General features: G+C 40.6%; 1 long non-coding RNA gene across 2 annotated transcripts; it reads right to left on the reverse strand.

Moving 5' to 3' along the window:
- Positions 1 to 1,456: 1,456 nt before the first annotated feature.
- Positions 1,457 to 11,426, reverse strand: LOC128910718 (uncharacterized). 2 transcript variants are annotated; one of them, XR_008466844.1, is made up of 3 exons: positions 11,291 to 11,426; positions 2,034 to 2,148; positions 1,457 to 1,518 (listed from the first exon to the last, which is right to left on the reverse strand). It is a non-coding gene; the product is annotated as an uncharacterized LOC128910718 (long non-coding RNA). The 2 variants fall into 2 exon arrangements; XR_008466843.1 differs by lacking the exon at positions 11,291 to 11,426 and adding an exon at positions 3,131 to 3,273.
- Positions 11,427 to 20,279: the final 8,853 nt, after the last annotated feature.

A 20,279-nucleotide genomic window follows, 5' to 3' on the forward strand; every position in this document is an offset into this window, starting at 1 on the left:
AAAAAGTATCTCTGACTTCCAACTTCTCGTGCAAGAATCCACAGCAACCCAGAATCCCTAAAAACTGTGCCCACAGGTTTGAGGGGGTTTTTTGTTGTTGTTTTTGGTTTTCTGTTTGTTTGTTTTGGACTTTTTTGGGCATTTTCCACTAGCTTGAGACCTACGGAGGGAGCTGGGGGACAGATCCCGGGGGAAATGTTCACCCACTGGTGCAGTTTGTTCACATCCTCCAAATACTGTTACAGTACTGAAAAGGGACAAGGGCAGAGAAATAATTTGCTCCATCCTGAAATGCACTCAAGTGCCAAATAACTTCCTTTCGAAACCAGTGTGATATGAATGTGTTATAGCTACCACAATTGCTGCTAACTGCCAGTTATGGATCTTTTCCCAGCTTTATATTTCGAGCTTCTGCCTGCTGCTACACCAGTGTACAAATCTGAAACAAATCAGCAGAGGAGCTATTTCCTCCTATCTGTTGCATCTCATAAGAGACTGGCTATATCTGTAACACAGTGAAATACACCAGGAGGGCTGCCTAGCTAATGAACCAATCCAGCCAACGTCTGGCATGAAACAGGGCACAAACGGCTGAAAGAAGTACCCGTCATCTCCTGGCGAGGTACCATACTATAAAGCTATCTATCATGCTGTCAAAGGTATCAAATCAGCACTGCTGTGGAGGGATCCCTGCCACCGTGACAGAGACATTTTCCTACCATGTAGTGCCACCTAACTATTAGACACCTAGCTTAGCTTTAGGTCCAACCCATCACTACTTTTGTCCCTTGCAACCTTTCTCCTTGCATTTCAGACCTGAAAAATGGGAAACAATTTACACTTGTTAATTAATCACACAAATCAGACACCAATCCGTTAATGGAAAATTAACTGGCAACATGAAATAATCTTTGCAATCCATCATCTAAGCACAAGCCATGGACATTCCTGTTCTTGCTTTCTTGCAGGTTGCTGAAATAGAGTAGAACTGAGATAACTTTTCCAGCTGACAAATCTAGTCTGTTCTGATGCTGACATATTTCATATCTTCTTGATATTACAAGAAACCATGAAAATAATTTTGCTTAGGAGAATTTTCTGGACAGGGATGTTATGACAGTTTTATCTTTTTTAATTTTGAGTTGTACAAAGAAAATCCATGCATTTTTGCCAAACCAAATTGCTAGCGATGCATAGAAGCTAATCATAGTAGTGTATAAAGGTCATGTCTGATGCAGATAACAAACTTTAAAGATATTTGGACGAGACCTTCTTGTTATGATGGATGCTACATAAGCCATTATATCAACATATCAACGTAACAGCAACCTATGTGTGAGAGGGAGAGGAGCAGTCTGAAGATAACAAAAGATGACGATGTAAAGGCTGGTGGGCCTAAAGTAAAGAGGACACCTACTGGAAATCCCTTTTCACGTAGCCACAACTCAAGACTTACTTTTGGATTATGTAATCATTTATTTGTCCTGCTTGAGAGATCCTTTGCTCCTGGCCTTGGTCCTACGTCGAAGAAAAAAAATCTCAGTATGTACAAATGTTCCAGTCACAACTCCATCTGACAAAGCCAGTGATCTTTGGTATGTTTTCCCTCACCTTTCCCATGTAATATGTGACTTTGGTCACACTTCATTTATTACAAGTTGTTTATGAGCATTATGTGCAAACACTGATTTTATTGTTCCCAGTTTTAAAAAATAACTTCCAAAGCCAAGAGCTTTTATAAGGCTCCCCAGGACTTCAGTCCTGCTTTTTTGTTTTTCTTGATGGTATTCTCCTTGGCGGGAAAGTTTTCTTTTCCTCTCAAATCCACCAACAGATATCCCAGTATTTACATTCAGAATGAAGTCCAAGAAACTCCTCAGCATAACAGGAAAAGTTTTGCACTTGGCTTATAGGTCTTTGTCCTCAAGTTCAACGCAATAATTTAGACCACTTACTGCACAATGCTATCAGACCTGTCAGTCACCTGAGCATACTCATTGCCTCTGTACTGGATCATGAGGTTGCCTACTTACCTCCGTGTCACAGCACACGATCAAAACATTCTGGATGACATGTAGGTCATGTTTAATCTCCTGTGCAACCAGGGGATGGGTAGGGATGCATTGAAACTCTGTGTTGAGTTGAAATCTGTAAGGACAAAGGGGTTTGGCAGTTCTTCAGACAGGTGCAGGATGTCTGTGCTGCTCCCAAATGCTGTGGCTCCCCTGCTTCCTTCAAAGCATGCGTGGAAGCTTAACCAAGAAACACAGGCCACTCAAACACCATATGCCATAACTGGAGAGATGAGGTCTCCTTTTAAGCCTAATGAGTTACTCTTTGGAGGTATCTGACTTCTCCCTTGACTTAAGTTCCCAGCTAATAATTACTCCATCAAGCCAGATTCTTATTATTAAGGGATCAAAAAAACACAAATTAGTCACTTTGAGTAGAAATTCAGAATACAGACCTGTAATCTCAGCAGGCACTTCTTCTGTTACTGTCCATCTTCATTACTTCTACCATTTTACCAAGATGAGGGGTAGCTATCGTATTTATTAGCTTTTTAAAAGTTTCAAATTGCGCATGTAATAAAGATACGTTTGTTGGCAGCTACTGTCACGCTCTGGTAGACTAATAAAGTCACAAATATGACCCAAATTGCCTTCCCTAACAGAAAAAACACAAAACTTACGCACATTTTTAAATGCATTTAAATACAAAGACCATAATTAAGGGCAAGTGTTCATAAGATCAGGGTTTAAATGTGAATGCTTGGTGTTGATACTGATATATTTAAGCATACATTTAGAATTATAACTGTCTTTCGCTACTTTAAATCCATTAGAATTATTTGACCTTTTAAAATGAGAGTTAATCTGGTTGCCCTGGCATATACTGCAGATGATCATTTAAGGCACAGCTAGTGTTAAGTGCTGTGTTAACAGTTCAGTAGTTTTGATATTGATAGTGTGGCTCTCATCCTTCCAAAATAGCAAATTAGATGAGATTAGCACTTTAAAATGAGATTCAGATTACTGTGTATTTAATTAATTGAATTGCATTACAATTTCTTGTTAAACCTTTGAACATTTCATGCTAAATGAATATTCATCGGACAAATTTGTATCACCTCTGAGACAACAGTGTGTGCTGCACGTTGGGGGATGGAGGGAAGCACTGGCTGCACAGGAGAGGTCACAGGTCTTCTGCACTACGCTTCTGGGGGCAGCGGGGAGGGTCTTGCACAGCGATGCAGCCGGCACACCGTCCTACGCAGCCCTGCAACCAGGCAGACAGAAAGGCTGTTGTCTCTTAGATGTAGCTTCTTTGAGAACCCTCAGGCTCCCACTGGGGCAACCAACGCAGCCCATCTCCTCGTATCCTGCAGTGTATACAGCTATATAAAAGTGGCTTAATCTCAGTGGGGGGGGGGGGAATCTTACAAAAGATCAGTATGGGAAAATTTATTAGAAAATTTATTAGAATAGACTTTGAAATTCCCTGACAATCCTGGGTATTTTAGCTAAATGTCCTTCCCTGCCTCACTCCCTCACACACAATAGTTTTCCTGCTCACTAGCAAACCAAATAAATCATCAGAACGTGTTAACACAAAATAGGAAACAGAAAACTTTACTTCCCAGGGGATATCTTTTCTTCCCCAGACTCTTTCCCTTCTCTATCTTGTGCCTCACTAAGAATCTAGTTTTTGTTGCCTAGTGCTGCAAGCTCAACAGTGAAATTAAATCATCTCATATCAGCTTAGTGCTTACAGCATTCTCAGAAGCAGAAGCAGCATACCTGAGCAGAGGAGACCTAAAATTTCACTTTCCAGGGATGTGATCTAACTTTTAAGTTGTTTCAAAAAAAAGGTAACAATTTGAATGCTGGCTCTGTGCACATTCTGAACTAAATTCCGATTCCCACATCTTGACTATGTTTTCTTGGTGAAATGCCTGCTCTGTCAGTCCCTGAGGGTCAAATCTCTCTGAAGACTTTAACAGTTCAGGAGCCACATGTCTGAACTGTAATGGAGTTTAGCTGTCATCTGAGCGTATAGCCAGTCAAACTCTAAACTATGCAGAGATACTTATTCACAGTCGCATAGAGAAATATGCAATCTAAAATAGAAACAGTCCTAAGTATTAGGTGTTTCCCAGGTAAGTGACAAAGGAAAGTAGGTGGCCTGAATAACTTTCTTGGTCTAACATTGCAACTAAATTTGTATTAAAGTTAGGCCACCTGCATATTTCTCAGTTTAACTTAGATGAAACCACGAGCTCTACCCTATCCTATCACATTTATCTGTTTTGTACATAACAATACTAGATTAGCACATAGAAGGAAACAGAAATTTTTGCCTTATCACTCACAAGTAGAAGAAAACGTCTTCTGAATTTCCAGAGGTGTTCATACACATGCAAATATACTTTCAGACTTGAAAACACAGACTTTCCCACAACTTACCATACCTTTGCTTTTTTTTCCCTTTACATTATATCATCTTGACACTATTTTAAATCCTTTCTTTATAAAGCTCTATTTCATAGGTCTTGTTATTTCTTTACTTCTATGTACTAATAGTTTAATAAATGCTTTCGCCGAGATGAAATGTGTTTCTTTACATGCTAACAAGATAAGCAGCATATTTCTGAAAGCAAATAGTCTTTACACTGCTTTCACTAAGACGACAACATGTCATTGTGTCTTTCTGAACAAACAGCCCAGCTGACACTTTCCTTTAAAGATTTTGGTACTCCTGTTAAGCCACATAGAAACAGACCTTGGTCTGTTAGAACTGTCAGAAACTTAATGCTTCTTCATTACAGGTCTTGCTCTCTCAAATGTTCTCATTTTTTTAATTTTATTTTTTCCACTGGGGGAAAGTAAGCAGTTGAATGTGCATAGCAGAGTCAATTTCCAATTAGTAATTCATAATGTATCCTATATTATAACCTTGACATCTATCCTTCACCTTCCTAAGCTTGATTCCAGCCTTTACTAGTGCCAGTAAATGCCTCACCTAGGATTTCCTAGAGGCACCAATGGTTGCATTTCATATCGCGTTCATTGCAATCGATATGTTTCCCCCTCTTTCAAGCCCTGAATACCGGATGGGATGCACAAGTGCCTTAGTTGTATATCCTAGCAGATGATTTAACTAGTCAGCTTCTGCAAAACTACATTACCAGCTTTGCAGTCAGTCATATAATGCAGTCAGTGCTGTATACCCAGTAACAAATACTCAGCCTACAAGCTGCCACTTCTTTTATAGCACATCTGCAATCAAAAGTCTACAGTCCTGAGCTTAGATATCTTATTTACTTTCCATCTACCATTTACTGTATCAGGACTTAGAATGATCCTACTGAAGCAAATGCTCATCTGCTTTTGGGTATCAGTAGTAGACCCGCAAAGTATAATCCTTAGAAACTTAAGTTTGATTTTATGTAGATACAAAGAACTTTCCTTGCATAGGATGATTCACAGAAGAATTGCTGCTTAAGAACCTGAGCATCCTGCCTACATGTTTGCTGCAAGGCACAGTTAGGCCTCTCAGATTTTGCTGATGTACATACCATGGTGCATTATATTCTTGGCTGAGCTGAGGCATACATCAAGCGCATAATCACATTCCTGTGACTGAACAAGTTACCAAGCGTCTTTTAATCCACTAAATACACACAGGCATTTACTCCAAGCTTGCAGTAAATATGAGAAAACTTGGCTATGTTACTAGACTTGTCATCAGATAAGACTGTACATCCATGATCAATATCCCTTCCTCCATTCAAAAGATGTACCAAAGAGCACCTACTTGGCATTCCTGGAACTGCAAAGGAGAGATGCGAGGCAGAAACCCACTGCCAACATAGTTAAGGTTTCAGGTGAAGACCATGAGCAAAAGGGTGGCATCCAGAATGAAGGCAGGTGAGACAAACTCTCCCAAGGCTGTTTATTTGTGAGGGTTTCACCTGTTATATCCTAATAGATGGATGCCATGATCCTCCCATGCGACAGCTAATCTCAGTTTGGGGGTCATTCATAAAACTATATTCTCTTTCCTAAATAGAGACAGGAGGAAAAAGAGGCTTAATACAGCTTTTCATAAACAAGTTAGTTGCAAAATTGGATTGCTTTGAAAATACAGACAAGGGTGATTTGCATCTAGATAAGAATGCAATAGATTTACCTATGGAGAGGAAGGCCATATTACCGGTATGTCTAAGATCATTCTTTAACACCCAGAGCTCTCCAGTCAAGTGTTTTCACAAAGAACAATGCATGGTTAGACGTGTTTGGATGCCTAACTAAATAACTGAAGAGAAATCTTTTGAATACTCCAGGATGAATGTTGTCATTATAAAGGCTGAAACCACAAATGAATCGTGATGAAGCTTTTTAGAAATGCTGTGTTATACCTAGCACTGTTTCAGCAGTTGCCCAGCTGTGAATCGTTCTGATGTCTCTCAGTGTGGGCTGCCATTTTAATGCGCCTTCCTCAGCAGGAAGCCCAGCCTGTGACCCACGCTTTGTGTCAGAGGAAGTGCTACAGTAATCACCAGATGAATAAACGAGGGAATCGGCAGATGGATGATGGAATACTTCACTGGTGGTGTTTTAAGATAAACTCTGTTCTTCACTAAATTTCCTACACTTAGTTTCTTTATTGTGTTTTCATATCATAGCTTCTCAAGAACATAAGTTGCAAAAGTAACTAAGAACCATTTTATTACTTTCCCAGATATTCCCTGCATACCTTCCCTGTTTCTACCTAATTTTTGCTTGATAGTTTCAGAACTTCATAGTTATCCAAATACTGTATTGCTTTAAGCCAAATACGATCTCACAGACACAGAAATACAGACCTGTCTGACCTGCCTTCTCCATCAGCATCTAGCAACATAATAAGTAGCTGAGATGAGGAGACACATCACACAATCATGGTATGTGACACAGTAATAGGTCCACAACAGGACTAGGTGCCTAAGGATTTTTCTTAGTGCCTATATCCAATGTGGGTGAGTCAATGTCATTCATAGAATCACAGAAAGGCTAGAGTTAGAAAGGACCTTGAAGATCGTTAGTTCCAACCCCTCTTTCTTCTTAAATCACTTAAGCCTGGGGTTAGATGATCATTAAGATCAGATCTTTGAATTATGACATGACCAGGCAGTAGAAATGACAAAGCTGTGCAATTTGGTGCATCAGAGGGAAGGCACACCCACATTGCACAGTATACTAAAGATGTCATTCACGAGTTATGCACTGAGTTCATTCCTTACAAAGGCAGGAAACTAATATGAAAGTAACTTTAAACTTTAAGAAGGGGACAGCTTGATACCAACATCTTCTCTTCTCCTTGGCACTTATACAAAACAAAATAAGAACTGCACTGTGCCATACCAAAAGGTTCATCAAGCCCTATATGCTGCCCAGCAGTGCCTACAGAAAGTTATAGGAAAAGGACAAGCCCAATACAGCCTGTTCAGGCTCCTCACCATAGCACCTATGGGCAGCAGGTGCCGTAGGCTTTGCTTTCATGGAACCTCCCAGAAAGCTCCTGTACCAGACTGCTGCTTGTCCGCTGCGGGATGCTGAGGACACATGAGCCAACGAGACTGCAGACAACAAGAAGGAGGTAACAAAATCCTGCTTAACATTACCAGCACTGCAGATGATGTCTTCTCCCTTAAACATATTCCCTCTCGAACATGACTGAGCAGTATTTTCAGTAAAACATGACATTACAGGCTTGCTGTGGCCAGCTCACTCCATCCTTTTCAACATTGCATACATCTGCATACTGTATTTTTTTTATCTCCTCTAGATCATCTTACAGCTTCCAGGCTTGTTTCAGAATATATTCATCACGATTTTGGTTGTTGTCTATAGGTATCATTGGGGTGTAGCTTCTTACTGAGATTCATTACCTCAGAAAACAAAAGCAGCCTTTTGTCTCTCCATGCTCTCCTAAATTCAGTACTGCAGCAAAGACTTTGAAATTCCCGGCCTGGCAGATGAAGGACTAGACCCAAGGATCGCTGAGGGATTCAGGGGAAAGGTGAAAGAAGACACTGACAGGCAAACTACTGACCTTTTTGATACTTTGTTAGCAGCTCTCAAACTTTATGATGTGATGATGATCCTTTTCACCTCAGGTCAGCAAAGAGACCCTAGTCAGCATGTCCTGTGAGCACCCGTATTGCAATCTGATCCAATTCCTCATAGCAGGACCAAAATAGCAAACTGAACTGAATCACTCACTGTTATATAAAAGTAATTCCACAATTATCCATGGATTCTTTTATATGTTTTTCTCGAAAACTTCACTTTGGCTATATGGAGTTCACTAAAAATCCACACTAAAATATATGGGGACAGAGGTGTCATAGTAAATCCCACCATCTCAAATGACAGCCATGCTACCTCCCTGCATGAACACTTTCCCCTGCAACCTGAGCTGCTTACCCCAGTGTGACCTTGAAGCATATGATCTTGCAGGCAATCGTGGCTCTGGTTTCAAGGTGGTCTCTGACCATAGTTTTGGGTTTAGCTGAACATCACCGTCAGACTGTGCACTGAGCAACGCTGTCATTTTGGTATATATAGACATACACCAGCTTCACAGGAAGACTACAGTTGTGGAGCATAGAGAACAAGAGACAAAGGGGCAAGGTGGACTAGCAAAAGAAATTTCAAAAATAAATCCCATCTCAAGGGAAGTCTCGTTAGAGAGACAGTTCAACACCTAATACTTTCATTGGCAAGAAGTCAGTTTTATTCCTCTCCCAAGTAGTTTTTTAAAAAGGTTTTATGTGTTGGTCATTTTTCATATAAGCAAAGAAATTTACATCATACAGAAGCAGGGCTTCTAACCTCATACTGTTACTCTAGAACCAGACATTCTCCAGTTGTTGCATTATATCAAGTGAGCCCTTGAAAAACTAAGTTTTCAAAGAAACGGAGGCAGACAGAAGAATACTATTGAGAGCGAGAAGTAATTAAAGTTCTCTGGCAATGCTGCAGGGTCATGGAGAAAATTTAAGCAGGCTTTTGAATCTACGAATGACCAGCTGGACACAAACAGTCACAAAAGGTAACTATTTCTTTAATATAGCAATAGCTGAAATTCTCCATTTTCTTGTTAGTATGATACTAAAAGAGAATGGAAGAACTGACTCAGAGTGTGTAGGAAAAATACCGTACTCCTAAGAAAAGTGAAAGTTTTGAAGGACATCATTGTTATCATATGCACCTCTCAAAGAACAGAATTTCTTTCATTTCTCTAAATTTGAGGAATGTTTGACTGACAGTCACTTAACAAGTCAGCCGTGTAATTATGGCATACTGACTGATTCCATTAGGAAAGATCAAATAGTGATTGGAATCAAAGATATAAAGCTACTGGAATGACAGCTACAAGATAGAAACCTAAATCAGAAAAAGAGTAAGGACATGTCAAAAAGATGCTGGAATAAAACTGAGATGCAGTTACACTGGATAAACAGATTATCACAAGGGGAAATTGGAAAATGGAAAGACAAAATAAAGTGAGAAACATCACAGAATAGCAAGAAGCTGTGATAGACAGAAACTGCATTAGCTGTAGAAACATGCACAGACCCAAACATCCAGCATCTGTATTTAGACAGCATAAACTTAAAAGTTTTACAATATTTTGCAATTTAACAAGAATATCAGTGCTCCATATTTAGAAAAAATGTGTGCAAAAAATCTGAAAAGAACTTCTAGAGAGAGCCTAAATCTTCATGAGGGCTGACATCTTGCCTTACACACTGAGGGAACACTTCTGAACTATAGATTGGATATTAATACCGAAGTGAATATTGGATGGGAAACATAGCTGTGGCGTTTTGAGCGAGAAAACAAGACCACTAAAATCCCATCAAAAATGCTTGTGGGGGTAAAATTCCTGAAGAATAACACAGTCTTGAACTGAAAATCAAAGCTGGTTACCTTTGTTGTAATTGCTAAGCCCATAAATATTCTAAGCATTTACCAGCAGGTTAAATTCAAAAGTCAAAGAGAGATCCTGAAGCTGTGATACACAGTAAGAAGTTTGGTCTATATTTACAGACACTGGCTAAAACAGTTTGATGTTATATTATTATTCACATTTCTTTGAGAGCGGAATCTTGGAGGACCAAGCATGAAAATCTTAGTGCACATCTGCAATATCACTAAGGCGCATAATGTAATATGTCATAAGTGTAGATTAAATCTGTACTTACAGGACATGAAACTCCAGAAGTTTTTGTCTCATCACTGTTCAGAGTTTAATGAACAAAAAAAACAGGGTCTCCTGTAAACTGTTTAAACTTCTTTTTCACCAGAGTCTGTATTTCAGCATTTAACATAACACGTATCTGTGATTGAACAGTTTGATGAACAAAGAAATTAAGGTTGTTAAAAGATAATTCAAAAGGTTACAGAGGTTGGAAGGGTTTAGCTCTCTAAACCTAAGGCCATCACCTTTACACCACAGTACATCACCATTGAAATTGTGTTTAGCAGGGGAAAGCAGATTCTCAATTTAGCAGAACTGCAGCAGACAGTAGAACAAATTGTAATGTGCGGCAAGAAGAACTGATAAAGACACAAAAAATGCATGGTATAACAGGGACTCAAAAGTATGAAAGCCGTTATAAAGTGGAACTACGGTTCATTTCTACAAAGGTATTTCAGGAACTTTAAAAGACTACAACTATCAGAAAGGTTACTCCTCATTTCTGTGAGGTACAGAATCCCAAAGCTGAGGTTTTGAGGAAAACAAAAGGTAGATGACCACCAGTTCTTAGCAACAGGCAGATAGACAGGTAGAATTTGCAGAGACAGCTCCCCCCCAACGTAATTATTCCACAGAGACCCCAAAGAAACAGTAGCAAAGATGGCAAAGGAGCAGAAACAGGAACATTTCATAAGATTTCATCTGGAATTCAGGAAAGATTTGTTGACCATTGCTAAAAAGGTCAATGGAGCTGTAGTAGTGTTTGACAGAAGGAACATATACTGTTATGTTTAATAACTGAACCAGATCATCAGGAGGCAAGTCAGATACAGAAACGTGACTATCTAGTTGTCACAGTTTGGGCCAGGTTGGCCAACGGCAAGATGACAGATGCTCTCCCCTACCTCCCGCTCCAAGGAGAGGAAGGAGAGAGATGAAGAGATTTATGAGTTTAGAAAGAACTAAACTACTTTAATGAAATATTAATAATAAAATAGAAATAATGAAATAGATACAATACATACATACAAAACCCTACCAAGTTCCCAGGAAGATGTCCCCAGCAAGCACTGGGGAAGTCCCAGACTGGACTCACTGATGGATGCGAACTGGATTCTGGGTCTTGATTCAAGAACCCACAGATCGGGATCAAAGGTAGACAGACATAGTCCTCCTTAGACATCAGTCATTGAAGAAAGAGGCTGACCCTTTGATCCTCAGCTTTTATAATGAGCATGGGGCAGATGGGATGGAATACCTGATTGGTCAGTTTGGGTCACCTGACCTGTCCACGCCTCCCCACAGGTGCGACCCCTCCATGGGGTAAACAACCAAGTCAGCTGACCCTGGTTGCCACGGCAGCAAGTGTGAGCACCAGCGCCTCTGACCCAACAGAAAGTTACCCCTGCTTTACCCCAAACCAGGACACTAGTCAGTCCGTGCCCAGTTTTAGGAAATGCAGATTGCACAACTCACAACCAGAGAGACAAGCAATAGTATCTGTTCCCTTGTGGTTTAGTGGTATCTTCTTTGGGGCGCTTATGTCACGTTGTCCTTCTCCTTTAGTTAAGTTACTGCATAGTCTTACCAAACTACCTTATAGAACTGCTCGCTTTAGGTCAATAAGGTCTTGAGGTTTTGAGCTGATTATTTTCCTCTTTCTGCTCTTTAAGAAGCGAACTGGTGGTTCAGCTGTCCTTTCACTGCTGCCAACTACCAGAAGACTACATGACTCTGCTGCTGGCTCCAAGCAGGCAGTTTTGCTGCTGGATCAGATTTTCTTGCCCTGCCTGTTAAACAACAATGCTGCCTTGTGTTGCTGCCTAAGCTCACCTTATTCTCTCTGCTGACTCTTCCTGAGCCCTGCCAAACTCCCCTCAAATTTTGACTTCAGCTGTAAAAAAGTGTAAGTTTTCCAAAGAAATATTACATTAATAATAAATCATTAATTTGCATTAGTTTTTGCTGTGAGTTATGCAAATTATGCATAGATGGACCCTCTGGAAATGTGCTCAAGTGTCCTACAGTGTCACAATATTTGCTTGACCTATGCTTAGATATGCATGAGGAATCTCTGTGAAATGTAAATTTATCCATAATTCATTTTGCAACATGGATGAATTGACACAGCACGAGAATATCTTGACTGTGACAACAAGTGTGCGAGATATTCCAACATTCACTTCCAAAAACCTTCATCTTGAATAATTTATTTCATGTGATACAGGTTCAGGAATTTGTAAACTTAAATGTCTAAGCAAAAATTTATGGATCACTCAGTACATGTTAATAATCATATGGAAATGCATACTTAGACAATACAGGAGTTTGACAGCTCGGCAGAACACGTCTACTTGTATGAAAACTGTGATATTTTTCATCGTAACCGTCAATTGGTAGAGAAAGGACTATAGCTGAACTGAGAAAAGCAGTGACAAATTCATGTACAGCTTCATCTGTGTTCATTGTATTTGTGTTAGAAGCCACGATAAAGTTAGCAACTGCTGTAGATCTCTCCTGTCTGAAATGTGGGCATAAAGTGTAAAACTTCAGATTACTGTGATGCTGCTGACTTCTAAAATTTGTATTTTTAATTGTGATCACTCTACCCCTGCATTAGCTGTGACAGGAAAGTTCAAAATCACAATTTGAGTACAGATCCCACAGACATCCTACTTGAAGATTAATGTCAATGCAAGCAAGTTAGTCTGCTTTTTTTCCTCCCTCTCTCTTGGTTTGACGTTACTCATTTCAATACCAAACCTAGGTCTTTAAATTTAGGGTTTTATCCTTGAACCACAAATTCCAACGGCCATTTTTTTAAGAGAAAAGTAAAGTTTATCTTTCTTACACCACATTTTAAGGTTTTTTTATTTCCTTAATTTAGTTTACTTGCTTACTCTAAAACAGTGAGATATCTCAATACTTTTGTAACTCCAAAAATTGAGCACGAGCTCTTATAAGTAGATTGAAATTCAGTAGTATTTATTTACTGAACAGTAGATAGATGTTGGTATGGACATCTACAGTGGGTAAAGATTCATAACCTGTGGTGACTATAAGGAAATGTCATGCATTGATGATACTTTTTCAAACATTCTGCTCTGGACATGTGTCTGCTATGCTTCAAAGTCTGGACTGTTGTGGGGATCACAGAATCACAGAATGGTTGAGGTTGGAAGGGACCTCTGCAGGTCATCTGGTTCAACCACCCCCTGCTCATGTAGGGCCATCTGGAGCCAGCTGCCCCGGGCCATGTCCAAATGGCTTTTAAGTATCTCCACATCCTCCTTGGGTAACCTGTGACAGTGCTCAGTCACCCTCACAGAAAAAAATGCTTCCTGCTGCTCAGACAGAGCCTCCTGTGTTTCAGTTTGTGCTCATTTTGTCTCTTGTCCTGGCACTGGGCACCACTGAAAAGAACCTGCTCCATCCCCTTTGCACCTTCAGGAATCTTTATACATTATTAAATTCCTACTTGAGCCTTCTCTTCTCTAGGTCAAACAGTCCCAACTCTCCTAACCTCTCCTTGAATGACAGATGCTCCAGTCCCTTAATCATCTTTATGGCCCTTTGCTGGACCCACTCCACTAGTTCTGTATCTCTCTCATGCTAGGGAGCTCAGAACTGGGCACAACACTCCAGGTGTGTGTCTCTCACTCTGACAGTGCTGAATAGAGGGGAAGGCACACCTTCCTCGACCTGCTGGCAACACTTTTCCTAATGCAGCCCAGGAGACCATTAGCTTTCTCTGCCACAGGGGCACATTGCTGGCTTATGGTCAACTTGGTGTCCACCTGTAAAATTTTTCTTTAAAGATGCTTTCAGGTAATTTTCTGTAAAGCTGCTTTCCAGCCAGGCAGCCTCCAGCATATATTGGTACATGGGGTTGTTCCTCCCCAGATGCAATACTTTGCACTTCCATTTGTTGAACTTCATGAGATTCCTGTCAGCCCATTTTTCCAGTCTGTTAAGGTCCCTCTGGATGGCAGCACAGCCCTCCAGCATATCAGCTACTTCTCCCAGTTTGGTGTCACCAGCAAACCGGCTGAAGGTACACTCTCCCCAGTCCTCCAGACCATTAATGAAGGTGTTGAGCAGGATTGGACCCACTATTGACCCCTGGGATACACCGCTAACTACTGGCCTCCAAACAGACTTTGTACCCACGGATCACCACCCTCTCAGCCAGGCTGTTCATCCAGTTTTCAATCCACCTCACTGTCTGATCATCCAGCCCATACCTCAACAGCTTCTCTATGAGGATCTCATGGGTGACAGCACTGAAATCATTACTGAAGTCTACGAAACAATATCTACTGCTCTTCCCTCATTTCATCACAGAAGGTTATCAAGTCAGTCAGACCGTCAAACGTGACTACCACTTGGTGGATCCACGCTGACTACTCCTGTTCACTGTCTTGACCTTCACGTGCCTAGAAATGGTTTCCAGGATTGGTTGTTCCACCACCTTCCCTGGGACTGAGGTGAAGCTGATCACCGAATGTTTCAGAACAGTGTAGTTCTCCTCCTGGTAGCAGAGAACAGCTCTTTTCGTGATTCTTCATGGCTGTTATTAGACAATGATCTCCTAATTCTAATTTTTCTGCTCATGTTAGTTCACACCAACAGCTTATTTATTTGTTACGTTTTAAAACACTCTTTGTCTCCCTCTGATTGCTAACCCATAACTCAAAGATGCACAAAGCCTTTTTATGTAGAGGATCTAGTTAAGAAATTTCAGCATGAATACCCTTGTTTGCACAAAAATGTGATCACTCATGCTCCAGTAACCTTATTCACATGCACAGAAGCTCTTCTACAAATATTTGTGTGAACAAAAAGAGTCTGTATTAATTTTTATGGGAAAATTAAACAAATAAATGTGTGTCCATTGCTGAATCATAGAGAAATTAGAATTTGTAAAAAATACTCATGATCAAAATTACTCTTGTTGAGGTAGAAATCTGGTAGAAATCTCTAACTTAACCATTTTCAATAAGCTCTGGACTTGATTTCTGTGTATTAATTATCTCAATACCAGTAGAAATTGTTCTTTTATCTGAAAGAAGTTGGGCTAATTCTTGCCATTTCTAAGGCCACAGAGATGTGTCTGTACAAATTCACCTGCTAGATATTAAATCCCTTTATTCAGATCCTAGTTCTAGATCACTACATTTGTTAACTTATTAATTTGAGGAGATTCCATTGATGTGTTCACCCATTTTGCCATGCAGCTCCTGCGCCATACAATATCTGGATATATATTTTGAACAGAGATTCAAAGATAAAAATCTATCTTACTTTACACAGATAGATAAATCTACAAAAAAAACCCACAAAACCAGACCAAAAAAAACCCAACTAAAAGCCATCATGCCTGCCAGAGCAAGTTAGGAAATATTTTTTAGGATTTAAAATTACTTTCGCTCTCCATGAAATGGAACTTTCAAAAGAGAAGTGAGGGAAAAGAGAGGGAGAAGAATTGGAAGAAAGACAGGGTTAGTAGGAGTGCAGCTGATTTGGGGAAGCTGGAAGTTTAAGTCAAGACAGTTCAGGGCTTTAACACATATTGAATTACTTATGAAATGTGGAAAATCTTGAGCAAAGATGAATTAGCAGATTTTACTCTGTGATGATCTGTAACCTAATAGAAGAAGTATTTACTTGAAACAAACATGAGAGATTTAAACATCTATTGTGAGTAAGGCATGACAATTCCAAGTGTGATTCTGTCACCTACCAAGTAAATACCATGAGCATCACTGCATTAAGCTGTAGGCTAATCTGAGTCCTTACTCCTCTCCTCGTTTCAGGTCCACCCAAGCCTGATACATATATCACACGGAAGTGATTGAGCTTGTACACATAAATATTTCACTAAAACAACAAAAGGTTTTCCAAGAAAATTCTAATTTGTCTCTCCTGCATAGGTACCTTATCTCTGCGTCGCTCCTTTTCTTTACAGATGCTATCAGCCTGGAGGAAGAGGAGATCTCTGCCACCCCTTTCCAGAAAACAGCTCATATTTCTTTCGTAAAAATCATCATCATAGAATCATAGAATTGTCTAAGTTGGGAGGGACCTTTAAGATCATTGAGTCCAACCATTAACCTAACACTTCCAAAACTGCAACTAAACCATGTTCCTGAGCACCGTGTCTACCCATCTTTTAAATACTTCCAGGGATGATTGAAGGTGATGTTACTTAGGCCTCTGCAATTACCTGACAGTTATGACTGATCGTTAAGTCAACAATTCCTGTGATCCTAAAGTCAATCTCCTTGTCTTTCTCTGTAAATCCTTCTGTGATTTTGAAGGCTAGTAAGAAATGCAGTCTCTGTTGTACTTTTGAGGAACTTCCTCCATTCCCAGCGCAATGAAACTTACACAATTTGCTCTAGGCATCACCTTCAATCATCCCACATTCTATTCTTCTGATGAAGACTGATGTACAGCACAGGGCCGTGCATTACGCCAATCCCTCAGTCCTGGAGCAGAGCACTGGGAACTATTGACAAATTTACAGCAGCATTGGTGGAATAATACACAGTCCTTAGAGCCAGTTTGGCACCAGAGTGTGTCACACTCCATGCCAGGCCATGCACCCCACAGCCATTCTCAAAACACTGGCAGTTATGCTTGAATGCACATGCTGCATAGTTTCTGCGCAAAACTACTTAACTTTGCTTTGCTTTAGGTGAATGGGAGTCCCCGAGTTCACAGTGTTCTGGTCCTCATCAGTGTTGAGAAAGACCATTTTATTAGCAGAGTTCACAGGGACTTAGCTTGGGAACAGCTTCTAACTCTTGGTCTAATGGAGTAACATTGGTTAGTGGTTACAAAATTGATTGGCTTTATAAGGGAAATTAATTGGCCATGAAAGGAAAGAAAGGAAAACTGTACACTTTAGTTAACTATCAAATAAAATAGACTGAAAGTTCCTCCTACGGGCAGCAAAACACTTTAATGAAGTTTTCAGTGCTAAAGGGTGGCAGATGATTCAGAAAACTACAAAAATTATATTAAATACTAACGGAAGTAAGACAGACTCTTTTAAGGCTTCTAGACCATTTTTCTCTTCTTTTTTTTTTTTTTTTTTTCTCCCAGAACTCTAAGTGCCCTAACGTATTGGACAGTCCCTGTGACACGGTGTGTTACGTTGCGTATTTCTTGAACTGCAGACAAAAATATTCTAATGGTATCTCAGCAGTGGTCTGAACTATGCACCATGCAATGCTACTGCAATTTTAACTAATGCCTCTAAAGTCAGTAAGGTTAAGCTAGACTGATTAGTACAACACCACAAGAGCTGGTCCAAGGTTTTCAGAAGCAATGACAATAAAATATGTTGATTTTGTTTAAGTGACAAAAGCGAAAAAAAACCTAAATCTATGTTAAAGGTTATTTAATGCTTTTTTTGCTTCCTGTTTCATGCTGAAAAGAAGTCAGCTGCAGTGCCTTGCTAAAAGGGAATGGAAACCACTGTATTTAATGCTTGTCTACAGCTGTGGAACACTGCATTTAATGACTCAATGATTACTTTCTTCCAGTCTCTGTTCCTATAATAAAAGCTAAAACAGCATTTTTTTTAAAGGATCATTATTACCAGTTAGAGGGATGAGGGATTTCCATGCTCAACAAATAAGCCATGTGTTTAGGTGTTTAAACATTAATTAAAATGTTTGGTTCAGGTGAATAGTTGAACATCACATGTGAAAACACTATGAATAGGACCCCTCTGGCAGATAGATGGATCTAGAAAGTTCATTTGCCTGTTGCCTAACTGTCTGTGCTCACCAGTAAGTAACAGAGCTTAGATCAAGCTCTGTTGTTATGGGCACAACAAATCATTCTAATTAGCATATAATTCTAGGTGGTTGTGTTCATTTTATTATTATTTCTTAACTGCTACTGCATTGTTATACAGACAGCTTTTATATGTTTTCTTGCTATTTTCCTACATTACATATTTCCAAGATGAATATAAATGTGATAAAGACTGTTATTTTTCATGCTAACGAACAACTCAAACTATTGAGAAACATCTGAATTATTGCCAAATTCATATCAAACTCAGTGTTGCTTAATTATATTTTATTGTACTATGAAAACTGTTTTAATGTTACAGAAAGTACCCGTTGTATAGTGCCTGGGAAGGGTTTAGAGTTTAATGGCGTTTTAGCAAACATGGGGCAATCTATCAGTACTATGGTTACTTACATCTGATTGTGTTAGCCCTTCTGTGTGTACAGAAGTTCTCTCACTCTGCTTGGCTTCTCAAATGTCCCACGAAAGGATCTGAAGTGATAGCAACTTCTACATTCATGTCTGATGCTCTCAACGGCTGGAAAAAACAGCAATTCCACCTACGAATTTTGAATGACGAAGAGCACGTAGTGAGAATAGCTACTCCCTCACTGTAGCTCCCTTTGGAGAACAAATGCTCTGGACCTGTCCCTAGGTCGAACAGCATTACTACCTGTATCTAAATATTGCTAAGCCAGTCCACTTCACCTTTTCTCAGTTATTATACCTGGCTTCCTGAAGAAACCACAAGCATTCCTTTATAGCACAACTGAAGTTTTGTCAGTGCTGGCACTAAAACTAAGGAAAGTTCTATATTGCTGAGTGGCTTCTTGCTTTTGAGAACAAGTTCCTGCATTTACTGTTGCTCTGGCTCGCCTCTCATCTGAGGAACCTGAAGGTGCAGAAGTCCATGGGACCAGATGAAATCCATCCACAGGTCTTGAGGGAGCTGGCAGATGAAGTCGCCAAGCCACTTTCCATTATATTTGAAAAGTCGTGGCAGTCTGGTGAAGTTCCGGCTGATTGGAAAAGGGGAAACGTAACCCCCATTTTCAAAAAGGGAAAAAGGGATGACCCAGGGAACTACAGACTGGTCAGTCTCACCTCTGTGCCTGGCAAGATCATGGAGCGGATCCTCCTGGAAACTCTGCTAAGGCACATGGAAAATAAGGAGGTGATTGGCGATAGCCAACATGGCTTCACCAAAGGCAAATCATGCCTGACAAATTTGGTGGCCTTCTATGATGTTGCCACAGCATTGGCAGATAAGGGGAGAGCAACTGACGTCATCTACGCTTATCCAAAGCGTTTGACAATGTCCCGCACGACATCCTGGTCTCTAAATTGGAAAAGCATGGATTTGATGGATGGACCACTGGGTGGATAAGGAACTGTCTAGATGACCACACTCAAAGGGTTGCAGTCAATGGCTCAATGTACACATGGAAACCGGTGACGAGGGGTCAGTACTGGGACCAGTGCTGTTTAACATCTTTGTTGGTGACATGGATAGTGGGATTGAGTGCACCCTCAGCAAATTTACTGACAACACCAAGCTGTGTGGAACAGTCGACACACTGGAGGATAGGGATGCCATCCAGAGGGACCTTGACAGGCTTGAGAGGTGAGCCTGTGCGAACCTCATGAAGTTCAACCAGGCCAAGTGCAAGGTCCTGCACCTGGGTCATGGCAATCCCAGGCACAAATACAGGTTGGGCAGAGAAAGGCTTAAGAGCAGCCCTGAGGAGAAGGACTTGGGAGTGTTGGTGGATGAGAAGCTCAACATGAGCAGGCAATGCACACTTGCAGCCCAGAAAGCCAACCGCATCCTGGGCTGCATCAAAAGAAGCGTGGCCAGTAGGTCGAGGCAGGCAATTCTGCCCCTCTTCTCTGCTCTGGTGAGAACCCACCTGGAGTACCGTATCCAGCTCTGGAGTCCTCACCACAAGAAGGACACGGACCTGTTGGAACGTGTCCAGCAGAGGGCCACAAAGATGATCAGAGGGCTGGAGCATCTGTCCTATGAGGACAGGCTGAGAGAGTTGGGGTTGTTCAGCCTGGAGAAAGAAAGGCTCTGAGGATACCTTATAGTGGCCTTTCAGTACCTAAAAGGGGCCTACAGGAAGGATGGGGAGGGTCTCTATCAGGGAGTGTAATGATAGGACACTTGGTAACGGCCTCAAACTGATAGAGGGTAGATTTAGATTGGATATCATGAA

The sequence above is a fragment of the Rissa tridactyla genome, chromosome 5, assembly GCF_028500815.1.
Source record: "Rissa tridactyla isolate bRisTri1 chromosome 5, bRisTri1.patW.cur.20221130, whole genome shotgun sequence".
NCBI classification, from domain to species: domain Eukaryota; kingdom Metazoa; phylum Chordata; class Aves; order Charadriiformes; family Laridae; genus Rissa; species Rissa tridactyla.